This window comes from Apis mellifera, linkage group LG1 (genome assembly GCF_003254395.2).
Source record: "Apis mellifera strain DH4 linkage group LG1, Amel_HAv3.1, whole genome shotgun sequence".
In the NCBI taxonomy this organism is placed as follows: Eukaryota; Metazoa; Arthropoda; class Insecta; order Hymenoptera; family Apidae; genus Apis; species Apis mellifera.
The window spans coordinates 20737521-20757451 of record NC_037638.1 but is presented as its reverse complement, the minus strand read 5'-3'; the positions used below and the strand labels follow the sequence as shown (position 1 = coordinate 20757451).

The 19931-nt window shown below is 37.4% G+C and overlaps 1 protein-coding gene across 8 annotated transcripts in view; it reads left to right on the top strand.

The window, feature by feature from the left end:
* LOC724195 (B-cell receptor CD22) overlaps positions 1–19931 on the top strand; it is a 309575-nt gene that overhangs the window by 249760 nt on the left and 39884 nt on the right. The gene's annotated exons all lie outside the window — the stretch shown is intronic.

The following is a 19931-nucleotide window of genomic DNA, read 5'->3' as shown; positions in this document are numbered from 1 at the left end:
AATTCCGTGAATTTTTGTTATTGTTATGTTATATCAATATAACATTTCGTTGTTATGATAACTATTATAACAATACGAATCGTAACTTTTAAAAATTTTACTGATTAATATATTATTAATGGAATAATTATTAATGGAAAATTTTTTCTTTCTCTGTAAAATTATTAACCCGTTATTATTTTAAATAAATAAAGAATACACTACATTTGATTTTTAAAACTTTCGTAACAAATAATTGTAATAAGATTTATTTTACTTTTAATAATATTCGTTAATTCCAAATTCGATAAATCTAAATTTCAATCTAAATTTTTTTTAAATTTTATTATTTTTATATATTATTATATTACTATTTGAAAATGGTACTGTTTAGAAAACATATTAAAACGAGATGATCATTCCATAATCAGAATCAGTTCGTTCTCACGATCATTTACTATAAAATTCCCTCGTTCTCTATAAAAATTGCCTTCTAACGGGACTAGCTCTGAAAAACACGAACATACACTCCACTATCTCGTTTTTTCTCTCACTATATTTCCTCCCTATCAGAACCAACGAACAATTGCCAATGTAGAAAGCTCGCTGTCGATATATATTATATATTTTATTTCACAGATTTGCAAATATGGTCCTCTTTTTTACGCTTTTACCTAATATTATTATATATGTTATATCGTACCATTCTTTTATACATTCTTACACATTTTTTTTCTCTTTTCATTTAAAAAATTAATATTATAATCCTTGCTAATTTTCGTAAAAATTTAAATTATTATTTCAAATTTTCCTGTATTCCGCTATATGGAAAAAAATTCTACGTACCACACAAAGATCTTTCTTTGTAAATATGTCTGTCGTTTTTCGGTTTTTCGGTTTTTCGGATCCATCGAGATTTCCCTGATCGTTTCGAAGGTTTCGATGAACCATCGAAAAAACGCCACTTGCTACCAGGCGGTGTCCCAATGGAAAAAAAACAAGATTGAGTGGCCGTCGATAGAAGTTTTCTTCGGGCCACGTTACACGTATGCGACCGTGTATTCCTTCACCACGATTCGATGATGAACGACTCGACTTTGTCAGCGTTAGACAATGTAAAAACTTTCGACGAGCGGGATCAATTGCATCGTAATGACAATAGATGGCCCATCCCAGCCGTATTTTTGACAATACTGGAAAATTGCACAAGCTCTGTTGACCTATAAAATTTTATACGACATATCAATTCCTTTTCATAAAAAATTTTACATAAATTAATAAGATGTAATGTTAATTATACTCCATAAAATAACAATTTAAAATGTTAACAATATCGAGTTTATCGATTAATTATACGAATTAATTTGATATACAATTAATCAGAATATTAACTTTTCCTGTTTAAAGGAATTAAATTATAAAAAAAGAATTTTTTTCTTCGTTGCAATTTCTGTTTATCGTACATTATGAAAATGATTTATATGGACATTCGCGTTTTACAGTATCCTTATTTAAAAATTTTGAATGAAAGGAATTATAATATCTTGTTCTTAAAGTTTCTTTTACGCGAACGGATGGTATTACGAAGGAAATTACACATTCTACTTACACAATATAATATGAGTATGTTTTATGTATTTTCTGTTACGAATATATCAACATAACACATGCATGACTAGAATACAAAGGAGAAATAGAATATGAAAGAGAATACGGTAGAGGGAAATGGATTCGTTTCTTGTTCGAGATAGATTTTAACCGATATAAACGTGAACTTTGTAATTTTTACTCTAAATAAAATTATTTTAATATAATTTTCCTTAAATTAGCGCGAAAAATATAATATATATACGTATATATTTTATAATACGTACGTAACTATAACTATAATTTCGAAAAAGTTTATTACAATATTCGTTAAATTGCTTAATTTAAATTTAATTTTAAGCATTTCATTACGCTTTATTCGAAAATCAATTTGTACGAACAATTTGCACAAAACAAAATAATATCTCGAACAATTTTCAACTATGCAGCATGCAAATTTTTTAAATTTCTAACTTCCACGGTCCATTCCCATATCTTGTAAATTATTTTTCCAATTACGGTTCATTACGTCCGTACGCGAAAGTTAATAATCGTTTAATCGAGTTCGAGGAAGCCAATCGAAACGAAAAAAAAAAAAAAAAAAAGCTTTCAATTGAGATCTTCCTGTTGCGAAAAAAATAACCAACCAGATGGAACAGAACCAGGAAACGAACAAACTATCCTTTTTAAGCAAGTATAATATTATTAAATTGTGGCAATTCAACCGAGCAATGCAAATAGAACGAGAAAATTGAAGATAAATATATTTTTCGCTTGCAATTTTTGTTTCGTTCCGTAACTAAACACTTATGTTTCATTTTTCTTCTTTTTTTTTTTGTAATTATACTCGTAACAGGAGTCGTAAAAAGTTTCGTTCTTTCTTTTTTTTTTTTTCAGAAAGCGAAAAGCAAGAGTAAAAGCGCGAGCACGATGATAATCGGGGTAAAAGTTTGCGTTACAGCGAATTATTGTCGTGTTGTATCGCGTTAGTTGAATAAAAATTCTTTAAAAGAAGAATTCATAGAAGAGGGAGAATCTAAACATTCAGCCGTGCAATGAGATGACGAAAGGGAATATAGGAAGTTTTCAGACTCAATGATTCTCTGTCGCGTCTTCGATCTCCCTTGTGACTGGATTTCTGTCAGCCGAGATTACCTTTTTTGTCATTCCTGTCACGTCTGTCTCTCTTCCACCCATCCTTGCTCCTGTCCTCTGTTCTCTATCCTTCGTTCTTTCCACGTTTTTCGCTCAGCAAGGATATTTAAAAAGGAGGGAAAAAGACGATGGAAACGTTCTTCTACGTTGGCCGTGTGACATTCGATTGATTTTCACTCAAAGAGTGAAGCGAGCAGCTTCGTACAAGGGATCCTTCAAAGAAAAAATTTTATCATAATGATTAAAAATTCTTGATACCAAAATCAACTTCGTAACTCGTTGAAATAATTAAAAAATTTTAATCTTTTACGATATTTCTGTCAAACACACAATCGATGATCTCTCAGATTTATCGAGATTTGAAAAGAGATTTCTCTCGTAGTAAAAGGATCGATCATTTATCAATTTGTCCTCAATTTTAAACCGTTTCATATTCAGCTTGCCACAGGGAAAAAAGCATTATCTGCTGAACAGATTTCGATATCATTTGGTTAGCCTCTTTGCGCGAACAATTACATTTGCACCGATACACCGAGTCGCGTGACTTGTATAGGAACAGTCTCGAGGGTTGACAGATGTAGTGGGCATTAACTCTCTTTCGCTCTTCTTCCTTCTCCCCTTTCCGTTTTCTATTTACCTTTTCGTTTCGTTGGTCGGGAATGAAAAGTTTCCCATCTCCGTTTCACTTCAGACTGATCAATTTTGTTTTCGACTTTGCGAAAGTTGTTTTCAACAACATCTACAAGTTTCTATCATAATAATGTTTCACGAATAAAAAAAAAAAAAATATATATATATACGTATCAAAAAATAAAAAGAGATAAAAAGTTCAACGGGTAAATAGAAACGTGAAATAAACGCGAAAAATGTCGACAAGCCAAAAATCATTCATCGGATAAGATATCCATCGAAAAACATTTTCAACGTTCAGTAGTGCCAAAAAAAAAAAAAAGACACGTTTCACGTGGAGGAAAAAAAAAAAAAAAAAAAAAAGATCGCCGTTCTCTCGTGCCCTGTCACACGAGTTGGCGAATATATTTTTCCGGTAAAATATGCAACGACACCCATTAACCGATGGTACAGTGTACGGAAACGAGTGTATTGGCAGCTCGGTTCAACCCCCGGTAATGATCACGGCGGCAATTTAATAGCCGTGTAATTAACATGTGAAGCGCATCCGGAATGCTTTCCACCATTAATGAACGGAATTGAGGAAGATTAAACAAAATTCGGTCGAGTTATCGCGTATTTTGTCGCCCATCGATCGAAAGTGCCTTCGATCCGTCTCTGACAGTTGAAAATTTCACGATCACGCGCCAAAATCCATTAAGAAACTAATCGCATAGAGAGATATTTACGGTTAATATAATGGATTATGGAGAGTTTTTTATTCGAATCGATTGTGAGAGATAATCGATGTATCGAAATCTCGATGGAAATTTCTATATAAAAAGAAAGATATTATTTTTCTCATATATATATGTATAATGAATTTTTTTAAATATTCAAACAAATATTTCTTAAATTAATTCGATCGTAGAAAATCGCGATTCCCTCCCGCGTATTTTTTCCCAGAAAACGCAATCGCTTTTAGAGCCAATAAAAGAGAACAAACATTCGTTCCCGATGTCATCGCAACGGAGTTGAATTGCTTTTTACCTTTTTATGAAAAAGAGAGAGAGAGAGAGAGAGAGAGAGAGAGAGAGAGAGAAATTCTGAAAAGCTCGGGCACAATATTTACGAAGACACTTCGGGTCTCGATCGCACGAATTTCGCATGCACGTTCTCGTCCCTTCTAAAATATAACGATTTTCGGGGATAACAGCGGGAGAAAGGAATTTGCTTTCAGCGTTACATCGATTGTAGGAATTTTTTCTGCTTTTTACGAGAGAGAGAGAGACGAGAAAAGTTCGGTGCACTATATATTTAGGGAAATATTTTCGTTTCACCCCTCTGCGCAATTCCGGTAACCGGACCTCTCTTAAACTACATACCAAATCTAAAATACAAGAATTTCTGAATGGATAAGAAAGGGAGAAGAAGAATTCGTTGGCTCTTGTCATTTTTATCGTCGATTAAAAACTCGAGAACTCGAACTTCGAATTATTCCAGAAAGAATGTAAAATTTCGAGAAGTGTGAAAAATATCGAGCTCGTATTTAATGGACGGAGATTATTTCTTAAGTCGAAGTTCATGTTTCACAGTGCGAAGCTAATACTTGCCTCGTTTAAATTTTCCAGTATTTGTTCTGAAACTTTAACTCGCGTCTACGATACTTAATAGGTTTAAAGTTTTAAAGGCTAGGAAATATTTCGATCGTTAAGATTTAAAAACTTTGAATTTTCCTCATCCGCCGTTATCACCAAACGTGTCGCGATAAATTATATTTCGGGGAATATTTCGGTGTATAACAGGAATCGCTTTCCCTCTTTTCCTATTTCCGTTCATAAAAATGCAACTACCGATCCAAGCAAATCTCGAGACAATTTTTAAAAATCTTTCGTCCGAGAGAGGAAGTGGGAAATCCGTCGTGGAAATCGTTCGCGAATCTTCCTCTTCCTCCTTCCTTTTCTCCCTTCCTTTCTTTCTTTTTTTTTTCTCCACGGTCTTCTTCTTGTCAAGACGCCAGAGACAGTGGAGCTCGGGATGGAATATCATAAAAGCGCTATTAGCGAATCTGACGCGATCTGCTATGCAGATTAATCGTATTCCCTGACCCGCCTTGCACCAAGGCTGAAGAATATCGCCAGGGGATATTAGGTATGCACGCCGCGACGCCGTGACCATAAATCAATTTGTATCCCGCCCGTAATGTGTTCATAATTCATGCTTAGCCTAACACAGCTATACGTAGAAGGGGGAGGGAAGGGGGTGAAAAATTAACGCTTCGAAAATAAACGCCAGCTATTTTGTCTTATTATCGGCGTTAATCGGTTGTTCGATTCTTCGTTTTTCCTTCGTTTCTCGATGATTATTCCATCCTCGTCTTCTGATGATTAGTATGGAGACCATTTCCGATAATTCGAAGTAACGCTTTATAACCCCCTTCGTTGATGTAGAATCGAGAGATTGTATACGGTTTAATTATTCATCGATTTTATATTTTAATGAATGTTTAATTCGCGAGAGAAGATAGCCGGGATATGTTTTATTCAACGTATTAAGTATTTGGTTTAAATGAAACGATGATATTTATACGATCAAAAGATCATGAGAGCATTTTGTTTGTTTGTTGGGATGGGTTAGATAAACGTGTAACGTGTTCAATTGATGTAATGGTATGAGAGAGTAACGATATGATTACGATGTCTGGTCAATGCGGTATGTTTAGAGTGGTCTCGTTTTATGATTCAATTATGTATATGTTGCGGTAAATACAAGTACGGTTACTGGCAAATTTATACGTGTATATAATTTCACTAGCAGAAGGATGCTTCGAAATTGATAACGTTGGTTGTTAATGGGGGAATATATATATATATATATATATATGTGCTGCGGTAAAAGCGTACTAATGGACGCGTGTCTTTTGAAAAATCGATATGTTTTATTGTCAAATATATTAATTTCAGAAATACGATATATATATACATTTAATTTAAAACAACGAAAAATAGGTCAATAATTATTGTGTTACACGATACTTGACTAATTTTGTTTTATATCGATGTATCGAGTTTATATAAAACATATAACATAGTCGTTGATTTTATTGTAATAACTGTAAAAAAAAAAGACTACTTATTTCACTATTCGTAAAAATTTAACGAAATATCACATTACAATTCCAAATTTCCAATAAAATATACCATTACAAAAATTAATAATTTGCCTTCTTTAATATTCTCCTAAGTATTTTGGAAAATTTGAAAATTGTAAAAAAGATTCTTCAAATTATCGGGACTAGAACTAACAAATTATCGGCTATTCCTATCCCGATAATTAAATTACGCTATCAGAGATCTTCGAAAGCGGAATTTATCGCTTTGCCAAGACGATTGTTTCGATACCACCCGATTATTCAAATACTTGGGTAATTCTAATCGGATTTCGATCGCTTCTGCTCGGCCGAATGTTAATCCCCGCTTTCTACGTGATTGGTTTTATCGCTGACCAGGGCTTCTCGCGAGGTTTGCACGCGGCCGATAGTCGGATGTAAGATGGCCCGTGGCACATTCCTGTTATGAGAGCATACAGGACGAAATAGAGAGGTCTGTTATTTCGATTTCTGGTTGGAAATTGGCACTAGCGAAATTAACGGCAAATCGTGACGGACATCTTTTCGTTTCTCGCAGAGCATAATTTATTCGTGTCGCGTTTGAAACGAGTAATCTCTTTCTCTCTCCTTAATCGTTTCAATTTAATATTAATATTGTAATCTTTTGAAGTGTAAATCCAAAATCGAACGAAAATTAAAAAAGATATAACTGAAGTAAAAATAAATATTTCATCTTTTTGTAAATTCTATTCTCTTCTGTTTTACAAAAAGAAAATGATATCCATCACAATATCTTAAAAAAATAATAATATAGAAGCGGAACATCTTAACTTACCGGTTACAATAGCTTCACGGGAAATAAATCGATGATAAGTGAAAGCTCTCGATCTATCTTTAAAAATATCTCTTTCACGAGACCGTGAACAAGACGTCACCGGCTAATGCAACTCCGTTCCGAAAGGATGATTAACCGACCTGCGATATTGAGGCACGGTTCATCGTCGAGCCCCGAAACGGCCGTCCTTTTTCTCCGTCAACGGGCAAGTTGGAAGGACGGTTTCCCACGTCCGTGGCGGGTCATCGTTCCATGTCGATTCCACGGTAAATTGCGTTTCGGACGAAAGCGCCATTAATCTCTGGCCGCGACACCGATTCCCGTGGGCACCGCCGTCGCGTTTCCCGTGTTACCCCATCTATGGACGCGACGCTTTCCGCGGTCACGCCTTTGTTTTCGCCCGGATCCGCTCGTTTCCGCTCCGAAGAAGGAGCGTAACGCGTGCGACAAATGTCGCGGAAATTGTTTTTTTTCTTTCTTCTTCTTCTTCCGCCTCAGTTACCGTCTGGAAAACGATCGACAAATTTACTGGAACGGGGATGATATTATTTATACCTGGTTTCTGGGAACGAGAAATATAATTTAACACCTTTATTCTTCATCGTTCGAAATCTGAAAAATCGTATGAAAAAGTTATTCAAGATAATTTTCTCGACAACATATATATATTCAAGATTATTGACAGCGTCCCTTGGAGCCACTCAATGGACAAAATCTCCAAGCTTCCCTCTCCCCAAGCCTCTCAAGTCTCTCGTATTAGCTTATCGCGGATGGTAGCATTCGTTCGAGCACGTTCTCCTCGCGTTATCGTCCGCACGATGGGATGCAGCCTGTGGAATATGGCGCATACGATGGTGTGGTCGGCGCCGTTTCGTATCGTATCGCCGCTCGAATTCGTGGCGGATTCGTCCGTGGGAGGGCAAACTCAATGCGAGCGACAGAAGACGCTGTATCCCTGTAAGCCGGCTACCTAGGGCGCGATTCGAGGGCGTCGCTCGTGACGGCGATGACGCGACTTGCCGAGTAAGCAAACATTTGCATCGACGACGCGCGCGCGGAAGAGAGTTTACTTTCGAGATTCGTACGTGTATACGCGTGCAGACGGCTTAACCCCCACCCTCCGAGGGGGGGGGGGAGAAATCGGATTATAAGCGGATGCACGGAGGCGATCGCCCCTCCCATTCTCAGCCGGAGAACAGACGGAAGCGGCGTGTCTATCAATTAAGACCGATCTGGTTTCCCGTGGCTTGGTCAATTTTCCACAATTATTCCTCCTCGCTTCGTAGCTTCATCCATATTTATCTGCTTATAGGCAGGGTAAATGTAATTTGCGGGGCAGAATCGATTTTGATGAGCCGATGGGTAAGATTGGATAGCGGGGAGACAGTGGATAGGGTGGAGGGGTGTGTCGTTGCTTTTCATTCGAGCGGGGGGGTTGGAAGTAGGATTTGGAAGGGTAGTTTCCATGGTTGACTTATCATCGGAGTTAATTGATACGTAAGAGTGTTCTGCTTGGACGAAGGGGTGTAGTAATTTTTTTTATTGAATTATTAAGTAGTCTGTTTTCTTTGTCATTCGTTAATTTCAAAGAAATGAATATTTCGCGAATTGTTAAATTTCGATGTTACAAAAGGTTCGTTATGGTTCACTTTATTTAATTGTTTATTATAATTATTTTCACGTTACGATCGCGTACGATTTTATATACGAAGCGTTCTTCGTAAAATGAAAAAAAAAAAAAGACGATTGAAAGTGCATTACAAAGGATGTGAAAATATGCCACTATATTTCATACTTCAATCAATCATTCTATCGACGTTCCCCGTAGTATGAACAATCGGTAATTTCGCTATGTAATGTAAATATTTAAATTGAAGATATTTCGTATTCATCGTAAAACGACCCGTGCCAATGGAACGCGAACGCGTTAAAATCAGTTCGAACAATTGGAACGACGAGGAAAAAAAAGAAAGATAAAAAAGGGGAAAAAAAAAAGGCCATTCGATCGAGTGGACAATCGAAAAATTGAACGTGAAACGCGTGAAATGGTTACTACCCCTATGTAATACGGGAGAGCGTAGTAGGAGATATTTGGTGGAAACAGCTAGCGAAACGGAAACCAGCAACTATGAATCACGGGGAACGCGTAAAAGCAATCTATGCAATTTGAAGCGAAATTCCTTGGATTGTAATCGGTTCGAATGTATTCATCGGAAGGATATCGTGTCGGTTCTTCGTTATCGGATGTAATTCGCGTGGAGAATCGAATCAAATTAATTAACCCGCCGAAATTCAATTAACAGCTAAGCTTGGCGAGCTGAATTTGCGGAAATGAGCGTGCGGAGAAAGAAGTAACGACGAACCGAGCATCGATAAAGGAAACGAGGAGAGACAAAGATATACAAAAGAAAGAAAGAAAGAAAGAAAAAGAAAGAAAAAGAAAATATATCGAGGGAATGGAAACGTTCGGCTCGATTTCAATTATATTTTTCGCCGATTAAATTAGAACGGTGATCAAAGATAACACGACATCGTGTTCGACGACCATCTATTAACGCCGACGTTAGCTGAAAGTCGTCGGAGAATTCCATGTCCACCGATACGGGGTTCGAACAAACGGTTCGTTGGACGGCGAAAAAAGAAATCGTCGATCGCCCGGCCGGAGGCGAGGAACTGGAAACGCGATTGCGGGCGAACAGGAACGCGGGTAATGGAATTGTATCCTCGACCACCTTTTGCTTATCCTCGATTCGTTTCATCGCTCGAACATACCGTCTTGCGGCCAACTTTGGACGCGAGGACAAACTTTTGCGGGAAATAGATTAGATACGAATCGTGGAATTTTCCCAACGTCGAGGAAATTTCGAATAAAAGTTGAGATACTTACTCTTACTATTGGAATTAAATTATGGTTTACAAAAAAATCTTAATTTGCGTTTCTTCGATCGAAGAAAATACGATATGAATTTGTCGTAATAAATAATTCCACAAGACTGCTCGTACGATGATCAATTTCCCACTTGCATCGCGTCTCGTGTCGCTGCAAAGGCGAGCGTTACACCGGAAGTGAAGGCGTCGAAGAGCCTCCCAATAGCATTGTTGCGCACACGAAGGAAGGAAAGATGTCTGCCGTTCAGCAGCCTCCCGTCGAGCACCGATCAAATATTGACTGTCGTAATGACGTTTTCCTTCCTGCAGATCGTTCCGTTTCATTAATCCCCGTGTACGCCGAGAAAAATTCTTCGTATAAGTGCGCACACACGATCGACCCAACGATCGATCGATCGATCGATCGATCGTTGGTTTCAAACTCGAGCAAGCACGCGCGTACCGATCGATCGATTCGCCGATGACGTTCGGCTTTTCTAGGTTGAAGAGTACAGAGAGCAATTACTATAACGGCTTTCTCATTGATCGGGCAAGAGTGGAGATGTTTAACAAGGTGAAGCTAGAAGGGCGCTTCCGTTTAGTCGTGCAAGAAACAGATAATAAAAGTTGAAGGGATCCGGTTTAGATTTCCTTTCAAGATTCCGTTAAATCTTTCCATCCAAATTTTTTTTTTTTTTTTGCGAACAATTTGAAATGTTTCGTTCGAATATAATGCGCAAAGGATTCAAGGATGTATCTCAATTTTAATTTTATTCTGCATCTTCTTTTTTTTTTAACGAATCGAAGTAAGACACGTGAAAGATCTTTCTAGCTTTTTGATATACAATTTGTTTATAATTTCTTCCATTGTCATCGAAAAGTAATAAAATTTGTCTTCCTCTCCTTCGTCACGTTCTCCACATGAATTGATATAATATATTATTCAAATATTTCATCTCAAACTATCGAAATTATACAATTTTTCTAATAAAATGGACTTTTTAATGAAACGAATATTTTTTGCTATAATGATTCGATTCGGATATTCTACTATTTAATTATCCTCACGATCAGTTTTTTCTCTCTCTCTCTGTTCTCCGGTTTCAATGTTTCAATTATTTTCGATATTTCAAATGAAATATTCATATTTCTCGAGATTATATAATAATTTATATCAGAATGAAAAAAAGACCGTTGCCCGAAAGCAGAGAAAAATTTCAGATAAAATGTAGGTATCGCTTTCCGGGGTGCCGCTCATACACACGAGTCACGTTTCTATTTTCCGTGCGCTGTTTTTGTTCAGAAACTGAATATCGCAAAACAGTTGACTTCCGTGGAAAATAAAATACGGTCTCGAGAAAGCTCGCGGTCTGTGTACAAGCTGACCCATTTAACCTTCGAACCCTCCGAACAAAGATGATCTTAAAAATAAGAAACAATTGCGTTCATTAAGCCTCCGTGAAAAATTTCTTTTTCTTTTTTTTTTTTTCACTTTTTCAAACAGGTGAGAGACAAAAGTAAATTCCGAAATCTCGAGAGAAGAGTATTGTTGAAATTGGAACGCGTTTCCTCCACGAAACTGTAATATTCTTCACGGAGTTTTCAAAGAAATAGTTATTTATAATTGAATCTATTATAATGAAAAAAGAAAATGTAAATCAAAATTATTATTTATGTAATAATTTTACTCGCGAGAAGAAAACGATGTAAAAATAATTTAACGAAATTACAATTCAACTTGATTAAAAATTACGAGATTCAGAAATGTAATACAATTCACGCATTCTTTTTCTCGTCTCGATGATCGACATGCAATATTCCAAGAATATATATATGTATATAAATATTTAAACTATAAATTTCTTCACTTCTTTTATCGAATAGCTTCATCTGAAAATATATCGTGTCATATAAAACAATAACTTTATCGTTTATCTATGCACGTCATTCAAAAATTCTTGACTTTATGAACACACGTAGAGTCGTACAATATAAATGTCAAACAATTTCACAATTCCTTCGCAATATAATCCAACGATAAATCGTAAAATTCAATGGGCAGCATTCGATGTAAATGCGTTCGAAAATTATATAACAAGCTCGAAGGCTATTTATAGGATCATGGGGGATATTCGCGAATGATATCGTCTCTTCGATCGAACGTTTCCTTTCGATCGTTTAAAATTTCGTCAAATATAACCATCGTTTTCGCAACCGATCGGCTATCACCTATCTATTTTGCGTAAACCACGTTGTTTCAAACGAAGAAATATCTTTGTTTATTTTATTTATTTATTTATTTATTTTTTTGTCCCTGTGGAATTTATGGATATCTGGGTTATATTTCGGTTCGCATTCGTTTTTGATATTTATATTTGCGAGAACGTTATTACTGGGTTTATCGATCTTCGTGAAATAACTTTTGAAAGCACCGCGAAAAACAGTTGATAAAGAAAAATGAAAACAGATAGAATGGCCAAAACTCTATCGTGACCTTTCAATTCCAAAAATGAACAGTTACTACGGCAACTATAATTTCTCTATTTCCAGATCCCAAAATTTTTGTCCCAATATTTTGAACGTTGCTAAAAAAAAAAAAAATAGATCGAATATACCTTCGACAAATACCTCTCCAAAAAAAAATACTCCACGAAAATTGCAAGTCTTCGAAGAACATCATCAATGATATAACTCGACAAAGATCTTAAACTCTTACGATTCGATCAACAACCATTCTATTTTATATCTTATATCTTCCTACTGAAACGAGATCCGTAATTTTACATTTCCACGTTATTTTTCCATCGTGTTTTCCGCTCTCTTTCGAACTCTAGTCGCTCTTTATGAAACGCACGGTGTGCATATCGCGCATACCACGTAAGACACGTAACCGTGGCGAGAAAGTAAGGACAAAGACTGGGCTATTTTCCATGCGAAGCAGGTCGGGGCGAGACGGTTAACCCCTGGATCCAGTATAAAAGAGGGTGTGTGCATCCATTCCACGTGCTCGTGTGCGTGGAACAGGGACAGAGATAGGGACCAGGGTGCCGCGTACGTGTGAGATCTTACCAGTTATATACGGTTACAGGGTCAAAGGTGAACCACTGGCCAGTTAGATATATTGCGCGGGTGTTGAGCCCGAACGGCGTCGTTCGGATAACGGCAATCTCGGAGGCCTCGAGCACTCCATGCTGCCATGCTTTCCTAGGAATCGAAAGATTCCTTTATGGAAGTTGCGCGAATACATCCTTTCTTCTTTATTTGAATTCTGTCTTCGTTTTCACCGTGGAGAGAAACGCTACGTTGGATACGTATTTCGATAAATGTTATCTGTCATTTCCGTTCATTGAATTTTCCGTGGATGAATTTTGAAATTTATTATATTTGAAAAAGGATGTATTCGAAAGCGATATTAAATCTACTTTTTTTTTTAATTTCGAAGAGAAATTATTTCCCTCTCGATCCTTCGATAATTATGCTTTCGATCGTATATATATATATTAAGGTGGATTGGAAATTATTTTGAATGATCAGCTTTTATTCGCTCCAATGTTCACAATCATATTCATCATATCGTGAGATACGTTATGAGCTTTAATCGTGAATAGAAGTTTGATGCTTAGCTTTATCGTCGCCGCTCGTTCAACTTGCAAATTATGTCATTCACGGTGATAATATTTGCTAACAGAAATCGAACGCATTTACCGAACGTATATATATATATATATATATATATACCTTGATATATATATATATATATATATATATATATATATGTATATATCGAGCGAGCCCCATGTGCATTTCAGAACGATTTCATAATTTCAAGGTGCTTTTGGCGTTCGTAAATTCATGCCCCTCCCATCCAATATCGTATAATGGTTTCACCGCGGTGCTTTTAACCGTCGCGTCGATTTGAATGTTATCCGATTTACCGGATTCTCAACGGCTTTGACACCGTTGGTTTATTCCGTTGAAAAAAAGTGGATCAGAGTGACTGGCCGCGCCCTATCGAATGTCCGCCCGGTATACATGATAAAATAAATTTTTTCCCCCCGGTCAAATCTCCAACGGGCAAACAACGAAGCGATTCGAAAATAAACTCGAGGATATACCCCAGAGATTGGAACCAACGCGGAAACCGCCATATTCGAATTCCAGTCTCCGAAACGACAGATGTGTCCTTTTCAAATTTTCCGAAACGTCCTCGATTAATTTCGAAATTTTTCTCTGAAAGAATCTGAAAATTCGAGAGAGGAGAAGATCCCAGATTTTAACAATTGGATCAACTTTGTCATCTTCGAGATCGTTGTTAACAATTTCAGATGTTAACAATTCTGAAAGCTAAAGACTCTGGGAGAGGCTTTAAATTGAAAACAACTTGGAAATCTTGCAACTCGATCCCAACACAATCTTCGAGCTCGTTGTTAATGACAGTTGTGAAACTCGACATTGATCATTCTTAAACTCTGAGCGTTACAAGCGTATTGTGTTTAACTGCTTAAAAATTCCTCGATTAAACGAATATTGAACAACACGAAAAAAGAAACATTGATTCTCAATACAACTCTCTAATTCTCTGATATAACGAAACCAATTGAAATTTTCCATCCCACGTATAAATCTTCGTTTTATTATCACGTTGTAAGTTGATAACCTTGAACACACCCTAATCCTAATAACTTCAAGTTTTAACGAGTAAGTACACCCCTAAATGGAGAGATTCGACCAATGCTGATGACCCATCCGATAACAAGAAGCAATTAACTGGTACAAGTTTGGGGGGGAAAGGCGATGAAGAAAGGAAGGAAGGAAGGAAGGAAGGAAGAAGGGCGAAAAGAAAAAACATTAAAGGCTACTTAGGGGAAGCTGACAATTGCGAGTGTGCCCTGTCGAAAATCACGTCACGTAGCCTCGTTTTGAAACAATGAGTTTTCAACGGCTCCTAGTCGTCGTCGAGAAGATCCAGATATTGTCAGTATGTGACGTTTGGGGGATGTATTTATTTGGCGAGCTCGCAGCCAACCCTTAAGGGTTGCTTTTATTGCCGACCTCTCTCCAGCTTTATTTCTTCTACGTGCCGCGAACTCAAGCTTCTGATAGAGTCTCGAAGAGAAACGAGAGAAAGGCATTTCTTTCGCTCCCCCTCCCCCTCCCTTCTTCACCGGTCGAATAATGTAATAAAAGCATAGTGAGATATCGTGTACGCGATCGGTGTGTTCGTTGAAGGATAATCTCGAGGCCACACCGTTTATTATTTACCGCCCCCGCGTCCACGTAAATAAAACACCGCACAGGTCGGGAGAGAACATTTCGGGGCGGCCCTTTCTCGGATCTCTATTTTTATTCCGTGCTCTGCTTTCTGAAACATCGCACGCTTGAAACTTTATTAGAGAGATCTTGATAAAGGCTTAACGCTTAATAATACGCCCGAGTTTTTCGTGTCCGCTATCGCTCGACATTTCGTTCGTCCATGAATCGTCCCCTTCCCCTTCCTCCCTCCGATCCTTAATCTTAATCTCTTCGTTCAAAAATATGATTGGACTTGTTTCTGAGCCAACGGATGCGAGTAATATTTTCCTCGAAAGGAGAAATTATCCTCTCAAGGTTCGTAAAAATTTTTAAAAATCTTTAGATGATGTTAACTCGCAAATATGGATCCGCGAATGATCTTCAACCTTCGCTAAAATAAATCGATCATGTTAAACGTCAATGATCTTGATTTTTTTTGAATTTGTAAAGCTACGGATAAATCGACCCCCTGTAAAAAAAAAAAAAAACATCGAACCTCGCATAGCTCGACGAGGTTTATCGTCTTCTGTTAGGGACCCGGTGGTTTTTCGTTATCGAAATCACGAAACAACGCGCAGAATGAACCGATTCACCGATTTCCGACTCCATTATAATGGAAATAGTGACGGTTATTGATCATGGCCGCGATTGTCAGCCCGCGAATCGGTTTCTGCTTTTCATTGTCATTGAGACAAAAGAGGAGGGGATGAAAGAGGGAAGGGGGTGGACGATTCATGGACGGACAAATGTCGGGCGATAGCGGACACGAAAATCGTGACTTTCTGCTTCCGGGCCTGGTTTTTTTCCCTGGACGAGCGGCAAACAAGCGTTACCGTCGCCTGTACAGGGAAATCCGACTAGACTCACGACTTCCTACGATACGTGCACGCCGATCGATCGGCCGCACGTTCCATTGTTGGGATATTGAATTTTTTTTGCATCGTTCCACCGATTACGTTGCCGACTCGAATCTGTTAAAATCGGGCTCGCGCCCCTTCCACGTTCAATCCTTTTAAATCGCTGTCGCGCCGCCGTTACGGATCCAATGGGCATCCAATGGGGATCAACGGGGGGCGCAAGAGTGTAATGTTTCGTCCGTTTCCGAGAGAACCGGTACCGGTTTTTTGAACTCGATCAATGGCCGCAAGTCAATACCGAAGATACTCTCCATACTTTCGATTCATTCGACTTCGAATGGGATGAAAATGGAATAAAAGAAGATTGACAGAGGGAAACCTGTATGTTTACATACCAACAGGATACCAGAATAAAAAATCTTCTTGCTGGCGTTTAGCGTAATTAGGCAAGTTGAATAACGATCTTCCTCTCTCTCCTTGGATAACGTTTTACAGGGAAAAAAATTATATTTGGCCTTGAAAATTTCATTTCGAATTTTTTAAATTAATTATGCAAAAATTGATCGAATCTTGCATCTAACGAACGTGGCATGAATTTGGATTATTCGAAAAAGGAATTGACGATCACAATGCTTTAATGGATAAGTAATACTCTTCCGGTATTCCGGCGAAGATTATTATTCGTTAAAGATCCGAAGAGAAGGAAGAGAAATCTCGGTTTCTTCTGGATGGTTGCGCATCCTTCCAAAGGGCCCGCATTCGAAAAGATACGGTCGACACACCATCTGCAAAGACTTTGGGTAAACAGCAGCCAGAAGGTCCTCATAGTTTCTTGCACTTTAAATTAGCTCCGCTGCTCTTTGTGAAGTGTCGCGACAGCGGATCCGCGTGCATCTCCGCGCGCGGATAAACTCGGTCTGGAAAGAGTGTCAAAGATACGAACTTTCAAAGTATCCTTAAAATATATCTTAAGATTATCGTAAATTGTCATCTTGAAATTATAACGGAATTTGAGGATAGACCAGATCGAATAACGCGCATTGTTGTGAATAATTTTCGAATATTATCCAATTTCTGGATCAATTGTTGCTTCCTCGAATGATGCGAGCTTCGAAAGAACGTTGCTTTATAATATTAATATCATTAATCCTTTCCTCGAAGTGAAATAGATTTATCTGGAAGTAATCAGGAAGAAGAATAAAGCAAACTTGTTGTTTCATCGTTCGCAATAATTTTCTATTGCATCAACCTCGAGTTAAAGTTCTCCACTGTTCCTCACAAAAACGAATCTATCCTTTTAAAAACGAAGAATTCGAGAACGAAAATGAACTGGCGAAAAATAGCGTATCCAAAAGGATAGAGTCAACATTAATTGTAAACCAATTTCGCGTGAACCCGTGGAAAATACGCTGTGGGAGTTTGCATCGGTGGATGAGGATTCACTGGTCCTTTTTCATACCGGCGGGTACAACACGTTCGCAACCTATTTGTTTCGCCGGTGAGCGTACGTCTGGTTATCCGGCAAGAAGGATACGGAAGTGGTCCCAGGGGAACGGCAGCCGCATCCACGATGTGTTTTTCACGCGGCTCGTTTCTTCACGGCGAAACTAAGTTTCTTCGAATTTCTCCCAACGCGGAGGCAAGCAGAAATCTTCGTGCCATACTTCGTGCCTCTTCCTTTTTCTCGCGGTTATGCGTTGAAATCGGGAGATCGAAAGAAGAAAACACGCGAGAAATGTTTGCGCGATTTCTCGTCATTCGCCAATTTCTTTTGTCAAAATACCGATCATCTCATATTTAAATTTTTCTAAATTATGTCATTTTCAATTTTAGGATATTGTATGTCGTAGTGCGATCGTTTGTTTTACAAATATTTCTAAAATATAAAATGTTTGCGCGATATCTCGTCATTCGCCAATTTCTTTTGTCAAAATACCGATCATCTCATATTTAAATTTTTCTAAATTATGTCATTTTCAATTTTAGGATATTGTATGTCGTATTGTGATCACTTTGTTATTGTTTGTTTTACAAATATTTGTGAAATATATCTATCTTTGTAATAATATTTTAATGTTTGTAAAAGGTGCGAATGTCTATAGACTTCTGATTATTATCTAGATACTTTCTATTTTATTTCTGTAGATAGTCAATCCAACCGATCACATTTCAGTCGGCTAAACGGCTGATCTGTTCTATTTGCTCGAATCGACATCGACCTGTTCTAGTTGTCGGGCCGATGGAGATTTATGCTACTTATTCATTCAACGATTGTCCTATTCCACTTGGCTACTTGCATACTTCTGCCTTTACCACTCGTCTGATTATACGTCTGGATAATATTACTATTCCATTTGTACTTTATCGAACTTGTCATATCAATTCCCTTTCCAAATCGTTCAATATTGAAACTTTCCTCGTTTCTCTTCTATTTCGCTTAAAACAAGTCGTGCTTTTTAAAAATTCCGATTGCAAATTTAATTAAATTTTATTTTCCAAACTCGTTCGAATCTCTTTTTCTTCCCTCCGGTTAAATATTTAAATTAAGAATCGCAAATAGAAAAAAAAAAAAAAAGAAAAGAGCATTCACCGCGTAAAAATCTTATTTAACGAGGAGTAGACGAATTCTTTCGACTCGTAACTGAAATTTTTATACCGGATACGACTCGAGTAGGTGAATTATACACAGGTCGGACTCGAATTATGCAGCAACGACGCAAACGTTTTGTGCGTTCTCTTTCCCCGACCGCAATGCAACGAAATAACGTATAGGGGGATGCTCTTTCGGCGTGATGTTACGTTTTTAAACAGCTTGTGTATAATTTCATTCGACGGAATAGAGAGCGGAATAAAGATCAAATGTGTTTGTTAACGCGAAAAATAAATTCTTCCCTTTGCGATGCAGGGAAAACAACGTTTTCGTCAACACAATATTTTTATCTGAATATGTTACCTGTCATAATAGAGATTATTTTTTTTTTTAATGCACTTCGTTATTTCGAAAAAATAACGAATTGTTATAATTAACGTTATTTTTACATGTCCCACTTGTGATTTGTAATCTCAAATTTATAATCGTAAATGACGATAATTACATTGAACGTTACTTGATTCGTAATCTAATTTGGCCACCTAATTTGACAAAATATCTTTTATTATATTGATAATATAACGTTCATTCTCCGTCTCATTAAATCCCTCTCCGTATTAATTCTCTACGAATCCTCGAAACAACAATTTTAACCCTCTAATCTGCATGCTCCACGAATCTGAAAAAAAAGAAATAAATAAAGATGCAACACGTGTTCCATTCAATTTCTTCACTAAAAAAAACGTTTCACAATGTTCCTCACATCTACCTCACCGTACAATAAACTCTCATCGCAGGATAAAGTACCTGTTTCTCTCAAAGTACGTGTTTACTTACAAGCGTAATCCTCACGAGTCTCCTAATTGCCTCCAGAGTGACAAAGAAAATTACCCCTAATTACCACCATCAAATTAACAATCAAGCGAATCACAATTACGTTTTCTACGATATTTATACGCGGATCGATCTGTCCACGCCCCCTCTTTTTATCACTCCTTGTACACGTTAATTACAAGTTCGATATCCTCGGTCACACACGTTCCAAATTTC